Here is a 21,346-nt window from a genome sequence, read left to right on the forward strand (position 1 = left end):
TGTTCTAAATCTAGAACTGTTGTTTATTTAATTCCCTCTAGCAGTATTTCTCAAACTTTTTGACTGTGATCCACAGTAAGAAGCAGTGCATGCGTGCCCACACATTTTCACATTCATACCTACACCCACAACTGAAACAAAAACTTGGAGACAGTACTTACTCTTACTAACTGTGAGGCAATCTGTTAGAATTTTTATTCTGTTTTATTTCATTTAGAAAAATTGGGTTGGTACGGGCACTTTGAAAAAACCACTGCCCTATATAGTGCTTAACAAAATATATTTCCCCAGGAGGTGGCGGTTGTAGTAAGCCAAAATCACATCACTGCACTCCAGTCCAGGTGACAGAGCAAGACTCTGTCTCAAAAAAAAAACAATTAATTTAAAGAATTTGGGCCGGGCGCGGTGGCTCAAGCCTGTAATCCCAGCACTTTGGGAGGCCGAGGCGGGTGGATCACGAGGTCAGGAGATCGAGACCATCCTGGCTAACATGGTGAAACCCTGTCTCTACTAAAAAAAATACAAAAAACTAGCCGGGCGTGGTGGCGGGCGCCTGTAGTCCCAGCTACTTGGAGGCTGAGGCGGGAGAATGGCGTGAACCCGGGAGGTGGAGCTTGCAGTGAGCCGAGATCGCGCCACTGCACTCCAGCCTGGGCGACAGAGCGAGACTCCGTCTCAAAAAAAAAAAAAAAAAAAAGAATTTGGCTGGGTACAGTGTCTCACACCTGTAATCCCATCACTTTGGGAAGCCGAGGTGGAAGGATCAGTTGAGGATAGGAGCTTGAGACTAGCCCGGGAAACATAGTAAGACCTGTCTCTACAAAAAAAATCAAAAAATTAGCCAGGTGTGGTGTAGTCCCAGCTACTCAGGAGGCTAAGATGGGAGGATCACCTGAGCCTGGGACGTGAAGGCTGCAGTGAGCCAGAATCATGCCACTGCTTGCCAGCCTGGTGACAGGGTGAGACCCTGCCTGCCCCCCGCAAAAAAAGAGTTTGAAATTTATAGGTATTTCTGGCCTTTAGAAACCGGAGACTGAGTAAATAATTTATTTTAATTTTTAAATTAATATACAGTAAAATTGACATTTTGATATTCATACAGTTCTGGGAATATCAGTTTGTGCAACCACCACCACCACCACCACAGCCAGGACACGGAACAGTTCCATCACTCCAGATAACTCCCTCCCACTGTCCCATTGCACTCATACTCTCCCCTCACCCTGGGCAACTATCGATCTCTTGTCACTATAGTTTTGTCTTTTGCAGGATGTGACATGGACTCATATAGTATGTAACCTTTAGAGATTGGCTTCTTTTACTCATAGTAATGCCGCTGAGATTTGTCCAAGTATTTGGGTTTATCAACAATTTGTTCCTTTTTATTGCCAGGTAATATTCCTTTGTGTGGATATACCACAGATCACTTACATCCTTAACCATTTGAGGGACATTTGGCTTCCAATTTCGGGTGATTATGAACAGAGCCACTGTAAATGTTCATGGTAGGTTTTGGGATGAATATAAGTTTTCATTTCTCGTGGGTAAATACCTAGGAGTGGGACTGCTAGGTCATATGGTATGTATATTTAGCTTACAAGAAATTACCAAGCTGTTTCTCCATCCCTACTGGAAAGACAGAAAAATTCTACTTGTTCCACATTTTTGTCAGCAACTGGTATTATTAATATTTTTATGTAGGACTATTTCATTTTGAGCCTTATGAGAAAAATCTGGGTATTAGGCTCAGTTCTGCCATCAGCTAGCTGCTGACTGTAGAGGAGCCATTTAACTTTTCTGAACCTCTTGTTTCCTCATCTCTCATATAATAGGTTTATCTTGGATACATTATAAGTTCTCTCAGCTCCCAAATTCATTGATTTGGAAAGGTTAGTCCTTGGCAAGAAGAAGAGAGATTTGTCTGCTTGTGCAAAAACAAAAAAAACCAAAAAAACTATTGACTGATCTTCTCAACTAAAGTACAAACACTATTAGTAGTATATATATTTACAAATGGAATTTATATGAAATAACTTGATATTTTAAATTACAGTTTGTCCATTGGCATTAAACAGTACTGTGGGCCGGGCACGGTGGCTCAAGCCTGTAATCCCAGCACTTTGGGAGGCCGAGATGGGCGGATCACGAGGTCAGGAGATCGAGACCAGCCTGGCTAACACGGTGAAACCCCGTCTCTACCAAAAAAATACAAAAAACTAGCCGGGCGAGGTGGCGGGCGCCTGTAGTCCCAGCTACTCGGGAGGCTGAGGCAGGAGAATGGCGTAGACCTGGGAGGCGGAGCTTGCAGTGAGCTGAGATCCGGCCACTGCACTCCAGCCTGGGCGACAGAGCAAGACTCCGTCTAAAAAAAAAAAAAAACAAAAAAACAGTATTGTGGTGATGTATGTTATATCTGTAAGCTAAAATTATGTAGCTAACGTTGCAGTTAACATTGACAACCTGTGAACTTAGGGTCTTTTGGCTGTTGGCTTTTTGTTTATTTTTTGTTTTTGAGACAATCTTGCACTGTCACCCAGGCTGGAGTGGTGTGATCGCAGTGGTATGATCCTAACTCACTGCAGCCTTGAACTCCTGGGCTCAAGTGATCCTCCCGCCTCAGCCTTCTGAATAGCTGGGCTTACAGACATGTGCCACGGCACCTGGCTATTTTTTGTACTTTTTCCTGTATAGGTGGGGGTCTCACTATGTTGCCCAGGCTGGCCTCAAACTCCTGAGCTTGAGCAATCCTCCCACCTCAGCCTCCCAAAGTGCTGGGATTACAGGCGTGAGTCACTACATCAGACTACATGCTTATGTTAAAACTAAGGATTCTAGAAAAATATGAAGAAAAAAAAAGTATGGCCTTCTCTGCCTGTACTTCTATCCTGAGACATCTCTCAATATGAGTGTACATATATATATTTATATGTCCATGGTTTTAAGTAGTGAAATTGCATGACGCCATCCTCACATGTTCTTTAATCTTTTTTATATAGATGTATTTCTATGTCAGTTATTATAAATCTGCATCATAATTCCGATGGCTATGCAGTATGCCTGTGTCTGTATGTACCATTATTTATGTTATAATAAAAAATGCTATAATATAAAATGCTGTTGTATACACTCTTTTTATACTTACCATCTTCTGGTGGTGAATTCTTCAATGGCTACATCCAAAAATATGCACCTTTCACAGTTAGGAAAATAGTGCTGAATTCCCATAGTGTTATGATCTGTAAGCAGCCATGCCAGTTAATGTCAGAAGTCAGTCAGGTTTTCTTGGCATTAGCTAGTTTGGGATTTGTGCCATAAAGAATACTTACACGTGTTTGTACATGGATTCTGGTGAAAAAACCAAGTCCATTTGCTAATTGGTAGTCTTTACCAAAGAATCCTAATAATGTCTTAAAACATCAAAGTTTTTTAAAAATATATTTATGTATATAAATATATGTGTGTGTGTGTGTATATGTGTGTGTGTATATATATATTATATATATATATATTTTTTTTGAGGCAGAGTCTCACTCTGTCGCCCAGGCTGGAGGGCAGTGACGCAACCTCGGCTCACTGCAACCTCTGCCTCCTGGGTTCAAGCAATTCTCCTGCCCCAGCCTCCTGAGTAGCTGGGATTATAGGAGCCTACCAACATGCCTAGCTAATTTTTGTATTTTTAGTAGAGGCGGGGTTTCGCCATGTTGACCAGGCTGATCTTGAACTCCTGACCTCAGGTGATCCGCCCACCTTGGCCTCCCAAAGTGCTGGGATTACAGGTGTGAGCCACTGCACCCAGCCGTTTTTTAAAAGTCTCACTTTTGAGAAAAGTAAGGTGAATAAGCAGCCTGCCTTTTTAAATCAAAGAAAATCTGTTAATTGAAGTGATTATAACTCACTAACTCACTTTATGCTGTTGCAATAAGTTCTCTCTACAATTTTTTTTTTTTTTTTTTTTAAGACGGAGTCTCTCATCTCTGTCACCTGGGCTGGAGGGCAGTGGCGCAATCTCAGCTCACTGCCACCTCTGCCTCCCAGGTTCAAGCGATTCTCCTGTCTCAGCCTCCTGAGTAGCTGGGATTACAGGCATGCAACACCACGCCTGGGTAATTTTTGTATTTTTAGTAGAGACAGCGTTTCACCATGTTGGCCAGGCTGCTCTCGAACTCCTGATCTCAGGTGATCCACCCACCTTGGCCTCCCAGAGTGCTGGGATTACAGGCATGAGCTACCACATCCAGCTTACAAATAATTTTTTTTTTATTTTTGGAATAATCTTAAATTTACAGAAAAGTTACAAGTAGAGTGCAACTCTGTACCCATAAACTCCTCATGGATTCTTTTGTTAAAGTCATAACCATGGTGTATTTCTCAAAACTAAGAAACTGACATTGGTATATTACTATTAACTACACTTTATATTTAATTCAGATTTCATTTGATTTTCAACTAATATCCTTTTCTATTTGGAATCATCTTAAGCTTTTAAACTCTATTCTGAAGCCTGAATATCTGTTCATAGATTCGCTGTGGTTATAACATAGATTGTACGTATATATGTACTATATATAATGTAGCTGGATCTCTGTATTTGTTAAACAAATGTAAGTTATCTTTGACATTAATATCTTTAGGAGTTATCTTTTGACATTCACAGATAGTTCTGCCCAAGGCCATTTTAAGGTAGGGCAGAATTTTCCCCACCCTTCTTGTATTCCATGCAGAAACATGATTTATCACTTCTGTGAGTATAGTTCTTGCACAATAGTACCCTTTTCAGTATAGTTATAAGTCCCTAAGTCCATTAGCATATGGAAAATAGCCAACTTTTGTTTACTAGGAAATTAACTGAGAGTAGTAGTCAAGAGTCTTCGTGGAGGATGGTTTCATGTCTTGCTCTGAGAAAATTGAAGTATTTAGTGATTCTTGAAGGAGAAAAAGCTACTGATCTTGAGGCGGAATACCATTGTAGATAGGGTAGTACTTCGGTATCTTTCACTCCACACTTACTAATGCAAAGAATCCCTGCTGTGGCAAACCATGGCATCCAAACTCACTGCATTACATTTTTTTTTTTCTTTCTTTCTTTTTTGAGATGGAGTTTTGCACTATTTTCCTGGCTGGAGTACAGTGGTGTGATCTCGACTCACTCCAATGTCAGCCTCCCGGATTCAAGCAATTCTGCTGTCTCAGCCTCCCAAATAGCTGGCCTAGCAAATTTTTGTATTTTTAGGAGAGGCAGAGTTTCACCATATTGGCCAGGGTGGTCTGGAACTCGTGACCTCAGGTGATCCACCTGCCTCGGCCTCCCAAAGTGCTGGGATTACAGTTGTGAGCCACCGCACCTGGCCACTGCATTAAATTGAATAATTCCTTGAAACAGTTTAGTTTATGGCAGAGGAGGAAGGAATTGGCAATATGAAGTAGATACGGATTTTTTAAAAATCACTTTTTCTCACAGCTTAAGAACCCTTAAGTATTCCTTCCATTAGCAAATCACTTTTTAAATTCTTATTTTGTTTTGTTTTTCATTCGACAGTTTCATTCAGAAGCATACCACTTTTTAGAAAAAAAGAAAAACTCCCCTTAAGCATTCTAGGAAACAAAAATGCATAGAGATAACTTGGCAGTTCCATAAGAAAAAACACACTAGGATGAGTACAGTGTGCGTACCTGTAATCTCAGAACTTTGGGAGGCTGTGGCAGGAGGATTGCTACACTCACTACACTTCCCTACCTGCCCCCTCTCATTTTAAAGAAGCTCCAGACAACATATCATATTATTTATAAAAACTTCCTGAGCATCATTAAGTATTCAGTCAGTGTGTATATGTCCCAGTTGACTCATAATTGTTTTTTCAGTTTGCTTGAATTAGTATCCCAAGAAGTGATTGGGTAGGTTTGTTTTCTTTCTCTCCCCTCCCGCTTTGCCTCTCCATTCCTCTCCTTGCAGTGTTTTTTTGTTTTGTGTTTTTTTTGGGGTGGGGGGCAAGGTCTTGCTCTGTCACCCAGCCTGAGGCTCAGTCTTGGCTGACTGTAACCTTAATCTCCCGGGCTCAAGTGATTCTCTCGCTTCAGCCTGCCAAGTAGCTGGGACCACAGGCACACGTAGAGATGGCGCTGGGGGGGGTCTCACTATGTTTCCCAGGCTGGTCTGGAACTCTTGATTTCAAGAGATTCTCTCAACCTCGCCCTCCCAAAGTGCAGGGGTTAGACATGAGCCACCATGAGCAGCCTCCTTGCAGTTTTTTGTTGAGGAATCCAAGTCATTTGTTGTATGGTTTTCCATAGTCTGAATTTTGCTAATTATATCCACATGGTGTCATTTGATATGTTCCTCAATCCCTTTTATTTCCAGTAAATTGGTTTTTAGATCTATAGGCTTGATAAGATTAAGGTTTGGTAGGGTGCGGTGGCTCACGCCTGTAATCCTGGCACTTTGGGAGGCCGAGGCGGGTGGATTGTTTGACCCCAGGAGTTTGAGAACAGCCTGGGTGACATAGTGAGATCCCCATCTCTACAAAAAATACAAAAATTAGCTGTGTGTGGTGGCGCACACCTGTAGTCCCAGCTATTCGGGAAGCTGAGGTGGGAGGAGTGATTGAGCCTAGGAGGTTGAGGCTCTAGTAAGCTGTGATCATGCCACTGCATTTACAGCCTCAGTGACAGAGTGACTGTGTCTCAAAACAAAACAAAACAAAAACAGTTTCAATTTTTCTTGCAGGCATGGGGCAAGATTACTTAATAGGTAGTGGGGTATAATTCTAGGAGATATAAAAGCTGGTTGCTTCTTTTTGGATATTGTTATGAGTCATTGATGATCTTTTTGCCTATATCCATTCATTAGGGGTTGCAAAATTTTATATGTATTTAAAGACAGAATCTGGCTTTGTCACCCAGGCTGGAGTGCAGAGGCGTGATCACGGCTCACTGCAGCCTCTACCTCCCAGGCTCCAGCGGTCCTCCCACCTCAGCTTCTGGAGTAGCTGGGACCACAGGCACGTGCCACCATGCCCAACTAGTTTTTGTATTTTTGGTAGAGACCAGGTTTCATCATGTTGCCCAGGCTGGTCTCAAACTCCTGAGTTCAAGCAATCCACACATCTTGGCCTTCCAAAGTGCCGGGATTACAGGCATGAGCCACCACACCTGACCGCAAAATAATATTTAATTCTATAATTTGTTTTTCAGTTATTAGCTGGAATACTTACATAAATTTTCCCCTCAACTGTTTAGTTTCCTTAGGGTACAGATCTGATAGGAATGTTTTTTGCCCTTTACCTGTTTTCAAAAGAATGAGTTGGATGTCTTAGCATCCTCTAAAGGTGACCAGTGGATTTAAGCATATTTGGTGTGTTGCAATCCACGACTCTTATTAATCCTTTGATACTCAATTGTCCTATCTTTGCCAGATAGGCATTTATCAGGCTGGTTCCTCACTCTTTTTGACACAATCCTGATAGTTTTTGATAGCTTCCTTTCCTTCCCTTATGACAAGATATTCCAAACTCATACATTTCCTGCCCTGTTTCCTTTTAGAGGGAAATATCTAGAAACCATAATATGTTCTCAGTACTAAGATAGGCACAAGCTGGAATGCTAAAATAGTATTTTAAAAAGAGCTACCTGCCCTCAAGGGCCTTGGTCTTTGACATTTTGATTTTTGAAATTCATTTGATTTACTTTGTATACATTTTGATGTGATAAAATCAGAGTTGATTTCCTCTTTTTAAACTGAAGCAAATATTTGCTTTCATTATGTAACACGTACACATCAAAATAAGAATGTCTAAAATAAGTTTGAAGCTAAAGATTAAAATCTTAATATACATTGTATAAACATGTGGCCCTATAGGTATAGTAATTTTTTTTGCTTGTTTGAGACGGAGTTTCACTCTTGTCACCTAGGCTGGAGTGCAGTGGTGTGATCTCAGCTCAGTGCAACCTCTGCCTCTCAGGTTCAAGCAATTCTTCTGCCTCAGCCTCCCAAGTAGCTGGGATTACACGTGCACACCACGATGCCCAGCTAATATTTGTATTTTTAGTAGAGACAGCATTTCACCATGTTGACCAGGTTGGTCTCGAGCTCCTAACCTCAGGTGATCTGCCCACCTCGGCCTCCCAAAGTGCTGGAATTACAGGCGTTAACCACTGAGCCCGACCTGTTTGTTTTTTTATAAATAAAGTAACCATGTCACTTGTCCAGACTGGGAGACCTGTGAGGGGGCATCATTAGCATTATTCTAGGAGAAAGCAATGATAAACTAGGACTTTTCCCAGTAAACTAGGACAAATGCTTACAATCTATTTATAAATGAATTGTGAGACTGTAAGCCTCCTGAGACCAGGAATCCTGTCTGTTGTACTACACTTGTAGTTGTGGCTGCGGCACTTGGCACATAGTAGGTGCTTAATATTTTGTGAATTTAATAGAAGTCTGATATTTTGAGGCTTGATGTTGATTTTAAGTGTTTCTTATGCTTACATTATGTTTGTGCTTTTTTCAACATCCTTTTGTTAACACTTGGCATCTAAATGATCTTAGGCATTGCATTTAAATGGGTTTGATTACTTCATTTCTTTTTATAGTTTAGGATTAGTTGTTTTGTTTGTTAAAGAAATAACACAGCCAGGCGCGGTGGCTCACGCCTGTAATCCAGCACTTTGGGAGGCCGAGGTGGGCGGATCACTTTAGGTCAGGATTTCACGACTAGCCTGGCCAACATGGTGAAACCCCATTTCTACTAAAAATACAAAAATTAGCTGAGCTGGTGGCACATGCCTATAATCCCAGCTACTTGTGAGGCTGAGGCAGGGGAATTGCTTGAACCCGGGAGGAGGAGGTTACTGTGAGCCGAGATTGCACCACTGGCCCTCCAGCCTGGGTGACAGAGCAACACTCTGTCTCAAAAAAAGAAAAAAAGAAAAATCTAGATAACTTCCTTACTACCACCCCTCACTGCCCCTTCCAAAAAGTCACAAATCATCTGAATGGATTTTATCTTAAGGGAGAAGAGAGCATAGCAGTTATAAATTTGGCTAATTCTTACTCTCAGGGCTGTTCTGACTCATTTTTTAGCCAGTGGGCCTTAGTTTCCTGCATTTATAAAAGAGACTAATAATTATTTGACAAGAACTTTTTTTTTTTTTTTTTTTGATACGGAGTCTCGCTTGGTCGCCTAGGCTGGAGTGCAGTGGCCGGATCTCAGCTCACTGCAAGCTCCGCCTCCCGGGTTTACGCCATTCTCCTGCCTCAGCCTACCGAGTAGCTGGGACTACAGGCGCCCGCCACCTCGCCGCCCCCCTAGTTTTTTGTAGTTTTTTTAGTAGAGACAGGGTTTCACCGTGTTAGCCAGGCTGGTCTCGATCTCCTGACCTCGTGATCCGCCCATCTCGGCCTCCCAAAGTGCTGGGACTACAGGCTTGAGCCACTGCGCCCGGCCGACAAGAACTTTTTGATTCTTAGATATATGTGCTTTTTTTGAGGGGGGGTTAGGTGAGAGTTGGGGGAGGAGGGAATGCTAACTTGAACAATGTTTCTGTGATCAAAACTGTCTTTGATTGCCCTAGCCACATTCCTTGAAGATGTTAGCAAAAGTAGGGATAGAAAATTTGCTTTGATGGGCCAGGCACGGTGGCTCACGCCTGTAATCCTAGCACTTTGGGAGGCTGAAGCGGGCAGATTGCCTGAGCTCAGGAGTTCGTGACCAGCCTGGGCAATACGGTGAAACCCGGTCTCTACTAAAATGCAAAACATTAGCCAGGCATGGTGGCGTGCGCCTGTAGTCCCAGCTACTTGGGAGGCTGAGGCAGGAGAATCGCTTGAACCCGGGAGGCAGAGGTTGCAGTGAGCCGAGATCCTGCCACTGCATTCCAGCCTGGGTGACAGAGGGAGACTCTGTCACAAAAAATAAAAATAAAAAATAAAAATTTGCTTTGATGTGAGCTAATGTGAAAATTCTTTGATTTTGGTAAGGGAAGTATATTTGAAGAATATTATATATATTAAAAAACATGGTTAATTGAAATCTTTTCTTCAGCATAAATCAATGAAGGGGAATACATTTTTTTCTTGTCTTTTGAGACAGGGTCTCACTCTGTTGCCCAGGCTAGAGTGCAGTGGTGCAATCACAGCTCGTTGCAACTTTGAATTCCTGGGCTCCAGTGATCCTCCTGCCTCAGCTTCTCAAGTAGCTAGGACTATAGGCATGCATCACCATACCTAGCTGATTTTTAAGTTTTTTTGTAGAGATTGAGTTTCACCGTGTTGCCAGGCTGGTCTTGAACTCTGGGCCTCAAGTAGTCCTCGCACTTTGGCCTCCCAAAATGTTGGGATTGCAGGCATGAACCACTGTGCCCAGGTGGGAATTAAACTTAGTTATGTGTACCCACGGCTCTGGGCAACCTGCTTGGTTACATCCTTGGTTTGGTTATCTTGACCACACATTGGATTTGGGTTATTTTAAAAAAAAAAAAAGTTATTTTTTTTTAAGGCAAGCAAGCAAAAACAAAACGTTTATTAAGGTTTTCGACTGATGACATCTATTTATAGCACATACATTGTGAAGAGCTGTGGTTTCCTTTAGATTAAGAAAGATATTGTATAAAAATCATCTCCCCACATGTTTCCACCACCTACTCATTTGTCTGCAAGCCAGGAGTCTGTTCACTTCCTCTTGGGCTCTGTCACTTTGGTGTTCATAGGCTAATTTTTAGACATTCCAGTGCAGTTAGAATGTAAATGTCTATGGTGTGTAATGTTACTAATGGATTTATCTTATATCCTAAAAGTAACTTCTCTGGAGTTTATAGGGAGATAGTGTCTTGAACAGGTTGTTCATTCAGAAATGTGGATGTTTGGGACTTTTGTCTTACTGAAATATGCAGTCATTCGTTGTACATTATAGAGAACAGTATTTTGGGAAAAGATAGTTAAGAATTACATGTGGGCCGGATGCAGTGGCCCATGCCTGTAATCCCAGCACTTTGGGAGGCTGAGGCGGGTGGATCTCGAGGTCAGGAGCTCGAGACCAACGTGGCCAACATAGTGAAATCCCGTCTCTACTAAAAATACAAAAATTAGCCAAGTGTGGTGGTGTGCACCTGTAATCCCAGCTACTTGGGAGGCTGAGGCAGGAGAATCACTCGAACCCGATAGACGGAGGTTGCAGTGAGCTGAGATCGTGCCACTGCACTCCAGCCTGGGTGACAGAATGAGACTCCACCAAAAAAAAAAAAAAAAAAGAATTCTATGTGGAAAAAACCTTCGTATATTTGAACATCTTCCATCAGCTTTCCCAATTCGTGTTATTACTGACCAGTTGTGCCAGTGAGCAAATAGCTAAGAATTTTATGTGATACTGAGGGGGGTTTTCTCCTCATAAGCAGATCATTAAATTGTCACATGTTTTATAGTTCAGCCTTGAGTTGAAATCTTTGTGTGGTCACCAGTAACTGAGGTTTGTCAATATGATACACGTGTGTGTTCATAAGGACTATGCTTTTCTTCTTTTAAACTGAAGAGTTAAGATATGTTGTAGCATGAAAATGTATTGATTTCCCCCCCACTCCTTTATCTGTTATCTGGCATTTAATGAAAAAAAGTCTTGCTCGAAAGTTGCAGATCCCTTGAGGGCAACAAACACTATACTCAAAATGAAACTAGGTTACCGTTTCTGCAGCATGCAGTGGTTTGTGTCAAAAGCTGTTCTAGTCTTAACTTCGACATTATCCCGTTTTCTTTGAAGTGGTCATGTTTTAATTTGGAGTGGTTTTACATTTTAGAATTTCCTGAATTTAACATAAAAAAATTTTTAAATATTTTCTTATGTGGTTCTTGTACAGAAGTTTATAGAAAGCTTATCTCAAGACAACATACTTCTTCAATAAGACCAAAGCGAAAAAATACTTTAGATTTGAGAAATTTTTTTTTTTCTTTTTTTTTTTTTGGAGACCGAGTCTTGCTCTTGTCATCCAGGCTGGAGTGCAGTGGACAATCTTGGCTCACTGCAACTTCCGCCTCCCGGGTTAAAGCGATTCTCCTGCCTCAACTCCTGAGTAGCTGGGATTACAGGCGCCTGCCACCATGCCCAGCTACTTTTTGTACTTTTAGTAGAGATGAGGTTTTGCCATACTGGTCAGGCTGGTCTTGAGCTCCTGATCTCAGGTGATCTGCCTGCCTCGGCCTCCCAAAGTGCTGGGATCACAGGCGTGAGCCACCACGCCTGGCCAGATTTGAGAAAGTTTTGAAGACTGAAAGTGTTTTAAGGGAATATTCCAAATGGTTTCATGTAGTTGTATTATAGATTTTCTTAGCTCTTAAAGTACCTGGGCTTTTGTGGTTTAGTACTTTGAGTTTGTGTTTTAATTATGGAATGATCTTTGTAATATAACCAAGAGAAAATTAGGCACTTTACTATTTTCTATTACTACTTTTTAAAAAGGTATCCTTTTTCTTTTTTTCTTTTTTGAGACAGTCTCGGACAGTCTCACTGTTTCCCAGGCTGGAGTGTAGTGGTGTGGTCACAGGTCACTGCAGCCTTGACCTCCCTTGCTCAAGAGGTCCTCCCACCTCAGTCTCCTGAGTAGCTGGGACTATTGGCATGCACCACCACACCTGGCTTTTTTTTTTTTTTTTTTTTTGGAGAGATGAGATCGTACTATGTTGCCTAGGCTGGTCTCAAACTCCTAGGCTCAAGTGATCTTTCCACCTCCGTCTCCCACAGTGCTGGGATTACAGCCATGAGCCTCCTTGCCCAGCCATCCATCTTTTTTCTTTTCCTTGCCAGGCCATCCATCTTTTTTTTCTTTTAGTCGATATGCTCTGAAATGAAGCAGAGTTTAAGATTGTGACTTTGTCATAGTTTTTCTTTTCTTTTTGAGACAGTCTCGCTTTGTCACCCAGTCTAGAGTGTAAGTGGCCTGATATCGGCTCTCAGCTCACTGCAGCCTCCACCTCCTGGGTTCAAACGATTCTCCTGCTTCAGATTCCCGAGTAGCTGGGATTACAAATGCCTGCCACCATAGCCAGCTAATTTTTTATATTTTTAGTAGGGTTTTACCATGTTGGTCAGACTAGCTCGAACTCCTGGCTTGAAGTGATCTGCCCACCTCAGCTTCTCAAAGTGCTGGGATTACAGGTGTGAGCCACTGCAACTGGCCATACTTTTTCTTCTATATATAATTTTGTTGTTGTTGAGACAGGGCCTCACTCTGTGGCCCAGGCCCCAAGTGTTCCACTCCACTGCAGCCCCAGCCTCCTGGGCTCAAGCTATCCTCCTGCCTCAGCTTTCCAAGTAGCTGAGACTACAGGTACACTACCCTACCTGGCTAATTTTTTGTATTTCTTGTAGAGATGGGGTTTTGCCATGTTTCTCAGGCTGAACTCCTCAGCTCAACCTATCCGCCTGCTTCAGCTTCCCAAAGTGTTGGGAGTATAGGTGTGAGGCACCATGCCAACCAATTTTTGAAAGCTTAACGAACTAACCTCCTATAATGAATTCCAAAATGTATTTCTTTCTTTCTTTCTTTTCTTTTCTTTTCTTTTCTTTTTTTTTTTGAGACAGAGTCATGCTCTGTCACCCAGGCTAGAGTGCAGTAGCGTGATCTCGGTTCACTGCAACCTCTGCCTCCCGATTTCAAGAGATTCTTCTATCTCAGCCTCTGGAGTAGCTGGGATTACAGGCACGTGCTACCACGCCTGGCTAATTTTTGTATTTTAGTAGAGATGAGGTTTCGCCATGTTGGCCAGGCTGGTTTCGAACTCCTGACCTCCGGTGATCCACCCGCCTGGGCCTCCCAAAGTGCTGGGATTACAGGTGTGAGCCACCGCGCCCAGCTGGGATTCATTTTTCTATCTTTGGTAGAGATAGGGCTTTGCCATGTTGGCCAGGCTGGTCTCAAAATCCTGGCCTCAAGTAATCCGCCCGCCTTGGCCTCCTAAAGTATTGGGATTACAGGCGTGAGCCACTGCGCGCGGCCCCAAAATGTTATTTCTGTAATAGAGTTTTGTAATCAGAGGTGATCTTTCCCTTCAGCAGTTAAACATGCTGTTTCTCCCATCTTTAAAAGTCCAAACTCAAGGTTGGGCCTTGAGTGAGTGAGACTCCGTCTCAAAAAAAAAAAAAAAAAAAAAAAAAAATCGCAAATTCAGACCTTTTATTTGTTTTGAGTTCTACTCCAGCTCTGTTCCTCAGCTTCCATTCCCTCCTGATCACACTTTTAACGAGTGTGACCAGTTAAGTATCACCCACAGCTAGTGAGTGATAGCTCCAGAAGTCAGCCTAAGTCTGAGCCCTTAACCATTATGCTAATGAAGTCTGGTGTTTTTTCAGAGAGGAGGAGGCTGGTGGAAGGACAAGGGACCTTCATGTTAAGGAATTATTGAGTCACTAAATTCGGTGGTCATTTTTCTTTGTCTTTTTTAACCTCTTGGCTTCTGTGCACTGCACTTTAGTGTTTTTGTTTTACCTCACTGTTAATTTCTTCTTTCTTCATTGTTATCCTTTTCTTTTTTGCCCTTGGGGTGCCCTAAGGCTTGGTGCTTAGCCCCTTCTTTTCTGTTTATCCTGTGTCCTCAGCCCGCAAATGTAAATTCTTTCTGTTTGCTAATATCTCCTAAATATATAGCTACAGTGTTGACTTTTCCTTTGATCAGGTGCTTCTATCCAGTTGGCTATTGGACAACTCTACTTAGTTGTCTAATTTGCATCTCAAACATGACCGTGTACATTATTAGGATGCTGTAGACTTCAAGTAATAGAAAATCCTATTCAAAATAATTCACAAATAAGGAAAATATATCCTTACAAGTAACAAGATGCCTCAGTCTAGGGTTGGTTTAAATCTGTGGTTTAGTGACATCAGTCAAGACCCCAATTCTTTTCACCCTTCTGCTCTGCCAGCTTGAACATGTCTGTCTTGTCTTTTGGCCAGCACACGTTATAGATGCAAGATGGGTACCACAGTTCCATGCATCACATCCAGGCAAGGTGACATCAGCAGAAGGTGTTGATTCTCATTCTTATGCTTTTTAAGAGTTCAGAAACTGGTGGAGTGCAGTGGCTCATGCTGTAATCCCAGCACTTTGGGAGGCTGAGGCAGGAGGATCGCTTGAGGCAAGGAGTTTAAGACCAACCTGGGCAGACCAACACAGTAAGACCCCGTCTCTACTGAAAAAAAAAAAATAGCCAGGCATGGTGGCATGTGCCAGCTACTCAGGAGGATGAGGTGGGAGGATTACTCGAACCTGGGAGGTCGAGGCTGAAGTGAGCCATGATCGTGCCACTATACTCCAGCCTGAGTGATGGAGCGAGACCGTGTCTCAAAAATAAAAAATTGTTGTATTTGGCAATCATGACTTATTTTTTGTGCATAGGTCTTGCTTCTCAACCTAACTTTAAGCTTGTGAACGTGAGGGTCAATACAATGATTGTTTTAAAGAATAAATATTTTCTCTTTATATTAGCCTGTTGGTACTTTGCATGTAGATAATAGTCAAAGCTTGTGAATGCATGAATAGAATGTAGGAATTGGACAGACAGTGCTTAGTGTGTAAACCCATGAGACCTATAAACTTCACATTTTAATTAGAAAAGAAAAAGGAATTTCTGCATTCAGGGAAAAAAGGAGACACGGGTTCCTTGTTTTTTATTTACCTCTAGATAAAAAATAAATCACTTGTTTGAGTAGCAACAGTTTTAGTAACACAGAGTCCCATTACTTCTAAGAGTGATATACTGGATGTCTTGGGAAGATTCATAAAGCATAACTCAGTATATTTAGGGTAACAACTCAAACCCCAGTAATCAGACTCTTCTCTGTGTTCAACTGTACCTCCCAAAAGGGAAGAAGGATCCATTGGATCAGTTTGCCAACCTCCAGTGTAGAAAACCTCTATTGAGTTAAATTTTGTTCTAAGTAAGCTACCTACAGAGTTGTTGGGCATTTTTGCCTTTAATTTTTTTTTTTTTTTTTTTTTAAGAGAGAGGGTATTGGTCTGTTGCCCGTGCTGGAAGGCAGCAGCATGATCGTAGCTCACTATAGCCTGGAGCTCTTGGGCTCCAGTGATCCTCCCACCTCAGCCTCTTGAATAGCTAAGATTGTAGGCATGCACCACCACACCTGGCTAAGTTTAAAATTTTTTTTGTAGAGATAGGGTCTCGCCATGTTGCCCAGGCTGATCTCAAACTCCCAACCTCAACTGATCCTCCCACCTCAGCTCCCAGTGCTGGGATTACAGGCATGAGCCACCATGCCTGGTGACCTTTAATTTTAACAAGTTATGTTAAAATTTAACAGTTGTGGCATTGTTACCAGATTTTATTTCACGCAACCTGTGACTTATGTACTTAAAAAAACAAAAACAACAAGAAACACCATTAAGAAAAGTAGACTGGGGCTGGGCGTGGTGGCTCACGCCTATAATCCCAGCATTTTGGGAGCCTGAGGTGGGCTGGTCTCACACTCCTGACCTCGTGATCCAACATGGTGAAACTCCATCTCTACTAAAAAAAATACAAAAACTAGCTGGGTGTGGTAGCGTGCGCCTGTAATCCCAGCAACTCAGGAGGCTGAGGCAGGAGAATCGCTTGAACTCAGGAGGCAGAGGTTGCAGAGAGCCGAGATTGCACCATCGTACTCCAGCCTGGGTGACAGAGTGAGACTCTGTCTCAAAAAAAAAAAAAAAAAAAAAAAATGGCCGGGCACCGTGGCTCACACCTGTAATCTCAGCACTTTGGGAGGCTGAGGCAGGCAGATCACTTGAGGTCAGAGGTTCAAGACCAGCCTGGCCAACATGGTGAAACCCCGTCTCTAATAAAAATGCAAAAGTTAGCTGGGCATGGTGGTACATGCCCGTAATCCCAGCTACTTGTGAGGCTGAGGCAGGAGAATCACTTGAACCTGGGAGGTAGAGGTTGTAGTGAGCTGAGATCATGCCATTGCATTCCAACCTAGGCCTAGGTGACAGAGTAAGACTCTGTCTCAAAAAAAAAAAAAAAAAAAAAGGCTGGGTGCAGTGGCTCATGCCTGTAATCCCAGCACTCTGGGAGGCCGAGGCAGACAGATCATGAGGTCAGGGGTTCGAGACCAGCCTAGACAACATGGTGAAACCTCGTCTCTACTAAAAGTACAAAAATTAACTGGGCATGGTGGCGCGTGCCTGTAATCCCAGCTACTCAGAAGGTTGAGGCAGGAGAATTGCTTGAACCCAGGAGGTGGAGATTGCAGTGAGCCAAGATTGCGCCACTGCACTCTAGCCTGGGCGACAGAGGGAGATTCCGTATGAAAAAAAAAAAGTAAAGGTATCAATAGATATGACAGGTCTTAGTCTTCATGAATTTATTCTACATCCTTTTCTGCATATTGCCTTAAATGCTTTCTGACTAAGGCAGAGGATTGTGAATAGAATCATCCAAGGAATGGTGTTAAGTGTGCTCATGTCTCTATCTACCCTAAGAAAGTATGGTGGACTCTGTGTTGTGTTTAGAAAAACCTACCTATTGCATGGTTAAGGTTGTGGGGTCATTTTCATCAAGCATCATATTTATTTAAAGACTGTGGACTGTTTTCTTAACTCAAGAATCTCCAAACTGAGATTCATAAGCTAATTTTTGTGTTCAAAGAGTCAAATTGAAATTGTGGTAACACTTTACAGTGTAACCAAAATATCATAACTGGCTGTTATATATATTTGATTAGTAACAAATAAAGGTATGACCTCAATGCAAATTCTTAGACACAGTTTTTTTTAATAATAGGAGAGAACATGGTGGGGTAGGGTGAGGTAAGGGGTGTGTGATAACTCTTAATATTGAAAGGTTGGGAATTACCTGTGTGGCAATAGGTGACCAGATGAATTAGGTAACAGAATAGACACAGATAATCAACACAAACTTATAGAACATTAAATGTCAGTTGTGGAAGGGAATCCCTTAAGTTCATGGCTGAAAAAAACAGAGCTAGAAAGGTGGAATAACCTGCCCAGCAGTATGGAAGAGTTCCAAATAGAACCCATCCAGATCTGTTGACTCTCCACACTGTGGGTGTTATTTCCCACTCAGCCTCATTACATCACTGCTGTTAGGGCCCAGGTTGCAGTTTATGAGCTATCCAGTAAATTGATAATGTCATTTTATACAAAATATTGTAATTTATTTTCATATGATCTTATTACTTCAGATCACCTTTGAACTATTTATATCCAAATAGCCTATTTGATTTTATTATTGAAATATACATTTACTATAAAATTTATCATTTTAAAGCATACAAGTCTGCAGTTTTTAGTTTATTCACAAGATTGTGCAACCATCACCTATATCTAATTCCAGAACATTTTCATTGCCCCCAAAAGAAACCTGGAGCCCATCAGCAGTCGCTCCCCACTCCCAGCTCCTGTTAATGATGATTTGCTTTCTGTCTCTATTTGCTTATTCTGGCTGTTTCATATAAATAGAGTCATACAACTATGTAGCCTGTTATGTCTGGCTTCTTTCACTTAGCATAATGCTTTCGGGGTTTTTCCATCTTGTACCATGTATCAGTACTACATTCCTTTTTTTTTCTTTTCTTTTTCTTTTTGAGATCAAGTCTTGCTCTATCGCCCAGGCTGGAGTGCAGTGGCAAGATCTCAGTTCACTGCAACCTCTGCCTCCTGAGTTCAAGCAATTCTCCTGCTTCAGCCTCTCAAGTAGTTGGACCACAGGTGCATGCCAGCACTCCCAGCTAATTTTTTGTATTTTTGGTAGAGCTGGGGTTTCACCATGTTGCCCACGCTGGTCTCGAACTCCTGAGCTCTAGCAATTTACCTGCCTTGGCGTCCTGTAGTTCTGGGATTACAGGCATAAGTCACCATGCCCGGCCATTTCTTCTTTTTGAGACAGGGTATCGCTCTGTCGCCCAGACTGGAGTGTGGTGGAACGATCATGGCTCACTGCAGTCTCAACCTCCCAGGCTCAAGCAATATTCCCACCTTAGCCTCCTGAGTGGCTAGGACTACAAATGTGCACCGCCACGCCCAGCTAATTTTTGAAAAACTTTTTGTAGAGACAAGTTCTTGCTATGTTGACCAAGCTGGTTGCAAACTCCTGGGCTCAAGCGATCATCCCACCACAGCCTCCCAAAGTGCTGGGATTACAGGCATGAGCCACCACACCTGACTTCTTCATTCCTTTTTATAGCAGATAATATTCCATTGTATGATTATATATTTTGTTTATCCACTCATCAGTTGATGTATATTTGGATTGTTTTCACCTTTTGGCTATTATAAATAATACTTCTGTGAACATTTGTTTACAAGTTTTCATATGAACATATATTTTTGGTTCTCCTGTGTTTATACCTAGAACTGGAATTGCTGAGTCATATGTTAACTCTAATTTTTTAAGGAACTGCCAAACTGTTCTCCAGTGTACCATTTTATATTCCTACCAATAACATATGAGGCTTCCAATGTCTTCACATCCTCACCAACACTTGCTGTGTTGCAATTTTTTATTATAGCCATCCTAGTAGGTGTGAAGTGGTATCTCATTGAGATTTTACTTTGCATTTCACTCATGACTAATAATGTTAAGCATCTTTTCCTTTACGCATTGGCCATTTGTATATCTTCTTTTCTTGTTTTTTTTTTTTTTCTTTTTTGTTGAAACAGAGTCTCGCTGTGTTGCCCAGGCTGGAGTGTAGTGGCACAATCTCGGCTCACTGCAGGCTCCACCTCCCGGGCTCATGCCATTCTCCTGCCTTAGCCTCCCGAGTAGCTGGGACTACAGGCGCCTGCCGCCATACCGGCTAATTAAAAAAAATTTTTTTTTAGTAGAGACAGGGCTTTCACTGTGTTAGCCAGGATGGTCTCGATCTCCTGACCTTGTGATCCACCCGCCTTGGCCTCCCAAAGTGCCGTGATTACAGGTGTGAGCCACCGCACCTGGCCCTTTTGTGTATCTTCTTTGGAGGAATGTCTTCGTATCCTTGCCGTTTTAATTTTTTTTTTTTTTTTGAGACGGAGTCTCGCTCTGTAGCCCAGGCTGGAGTGCAGTGGCCGGAGCTCAGCTCACTGCAAGCTCCGCCTCCCGGGTTTACGCCATTCTCCTGTCTCAGCCTCCCGAATAGCTGGGACTACAGGCGCCCGCCACCTCGCCCAGCTAGTTTTTTGTATCTTTTTTTAGTAGAGACGGGGTTTCACCGTGTTAGCCAGGATGGTCTCGATCTCCTGACCTCGTGATCCACCCGTCTCGGCCTCCCAAAGTGCTGGGATTACAGGCTTGAGCCACCGTGCCTGGCCCCTTTCCGTTTTAATTTTTAAAATTATTTTATTTTGGCCAGGCGCGGTGGCTCAAGCCTGTAATCCCAGCACTTTGGGAGCCTGAGGCGGGTGGATCATGAGGTCAGGAGATCGAGACCATCCTGGCTAACACGGTGAAACCCCGTCTCTACTAAAAATACAAAATATTAGCCGGGCGTGGTGACAGGCGCCTGTAGTCCCAGCTGCTCGGGAGGCTGAGGCAGGAGAATGGCGTGAACCCGGGAGGTGGAGCTTGCAGTGAGCCGAGATTGTGCCACTGCACTCAAGTCTGGGCGACAGAGTGAGACTCTGTCTCAAAAAAAAAAAAAAAAAAAAAATGTTATGTTATGTTATGTTATGTTATTTTCAGACAGGGTCTTCTTGCTCTCTTGCCCAGGCCGGAGTGCAGTGGTGCAGTTATAACTCACTATAGCTTCAACCGTCTGGGTTCAAATGATCCTCCTGCCTTAGCCTCCCAAAGTGCTAAGACTATAGGCATGAGTCTTGTTAATTCATTTCTGACCATAGATATGCTGGAGAAATTGGGAGAAAAGGGGGTAGGGAGAAGAAGGAAAGATGGTAGAGAAAAATTTAATTTACAAACTTTGTCTAAGTAAATATATGCTACAGGCTGGGTGCAGCGGCTCACACCTGTAATCTCAGCACTTTGGGAGTCCAAGGCAGGAGGATCACTTGAGGCCAGGAGTTTGAGACCAGCCTGGGCAACATAGCAAGACCTCTGTCTTCAAAAAAATTTAAATATATATCACAAGGAAAGGTATAATCTGCTCTGTGATGAGAGTTTTTAGCCTGGGGTTTTGGGATCCCTAGAGAATCCATGGATGGATTTCTGGAAATAGGCAGATTCCTTGAAATTGTTTGTAAAATTGTGTGTGTTCCTTTTGGGAGGGAGAGGATTTGTATATTTCAAAAGAATCAGAGAGGAAATATACAGGCTTATGGGAAGGAAAAGGCAGAAGGTATGTTAGCAATTTGTCTTTTTCTGTTGGCTATGTTTTGCATACATTATGGTTTGGGTTAAAACTTCCTACCTGGTTTCAA

General features: G+C 42.5%; 1 protein-coding gene across 3 annotated transcripts in view; it reads left to right on the forward strand.

Annotated features, from left to right (window-relative positions):
• ZNF652 (zinc finger protein 652) overlaps window positions 1–21,346 on the forward strand; it is a 66,506-nt gene that overhangs the window by 9,706 nt on the left and 35,454 nt on the right. Inside the window, exon 1 of one of the 3 annotated variants that reach the window (XM_017950544.3) lies at window positions 818–1,505. The exons of the other annotated variants lie outside the window; for them this stretch is intronic. The gene's annotated coding sequence lies outside the window, so the exon portion shown is untranslated. Of the gene's footprint in view, window positions 1–817; window positions 1,506–21,346 lie in introns of those variants that run through there. 3 annotated transcript variants of the gene reach the window in all.

Source organism: Papio anubis, chromosome 17 (genome assembly GCF_008728515.1).
Source record: "Papio anubis isolate 15944 chromosome 17, Panubis1.0, whole genome shotgun sequence".
Classification (NCBI taxonomy): Eukaryota; Metazoa; Chordata; class Mammalia; order Primates; family Cercopithecidae; genus Papio; species Papio anubis.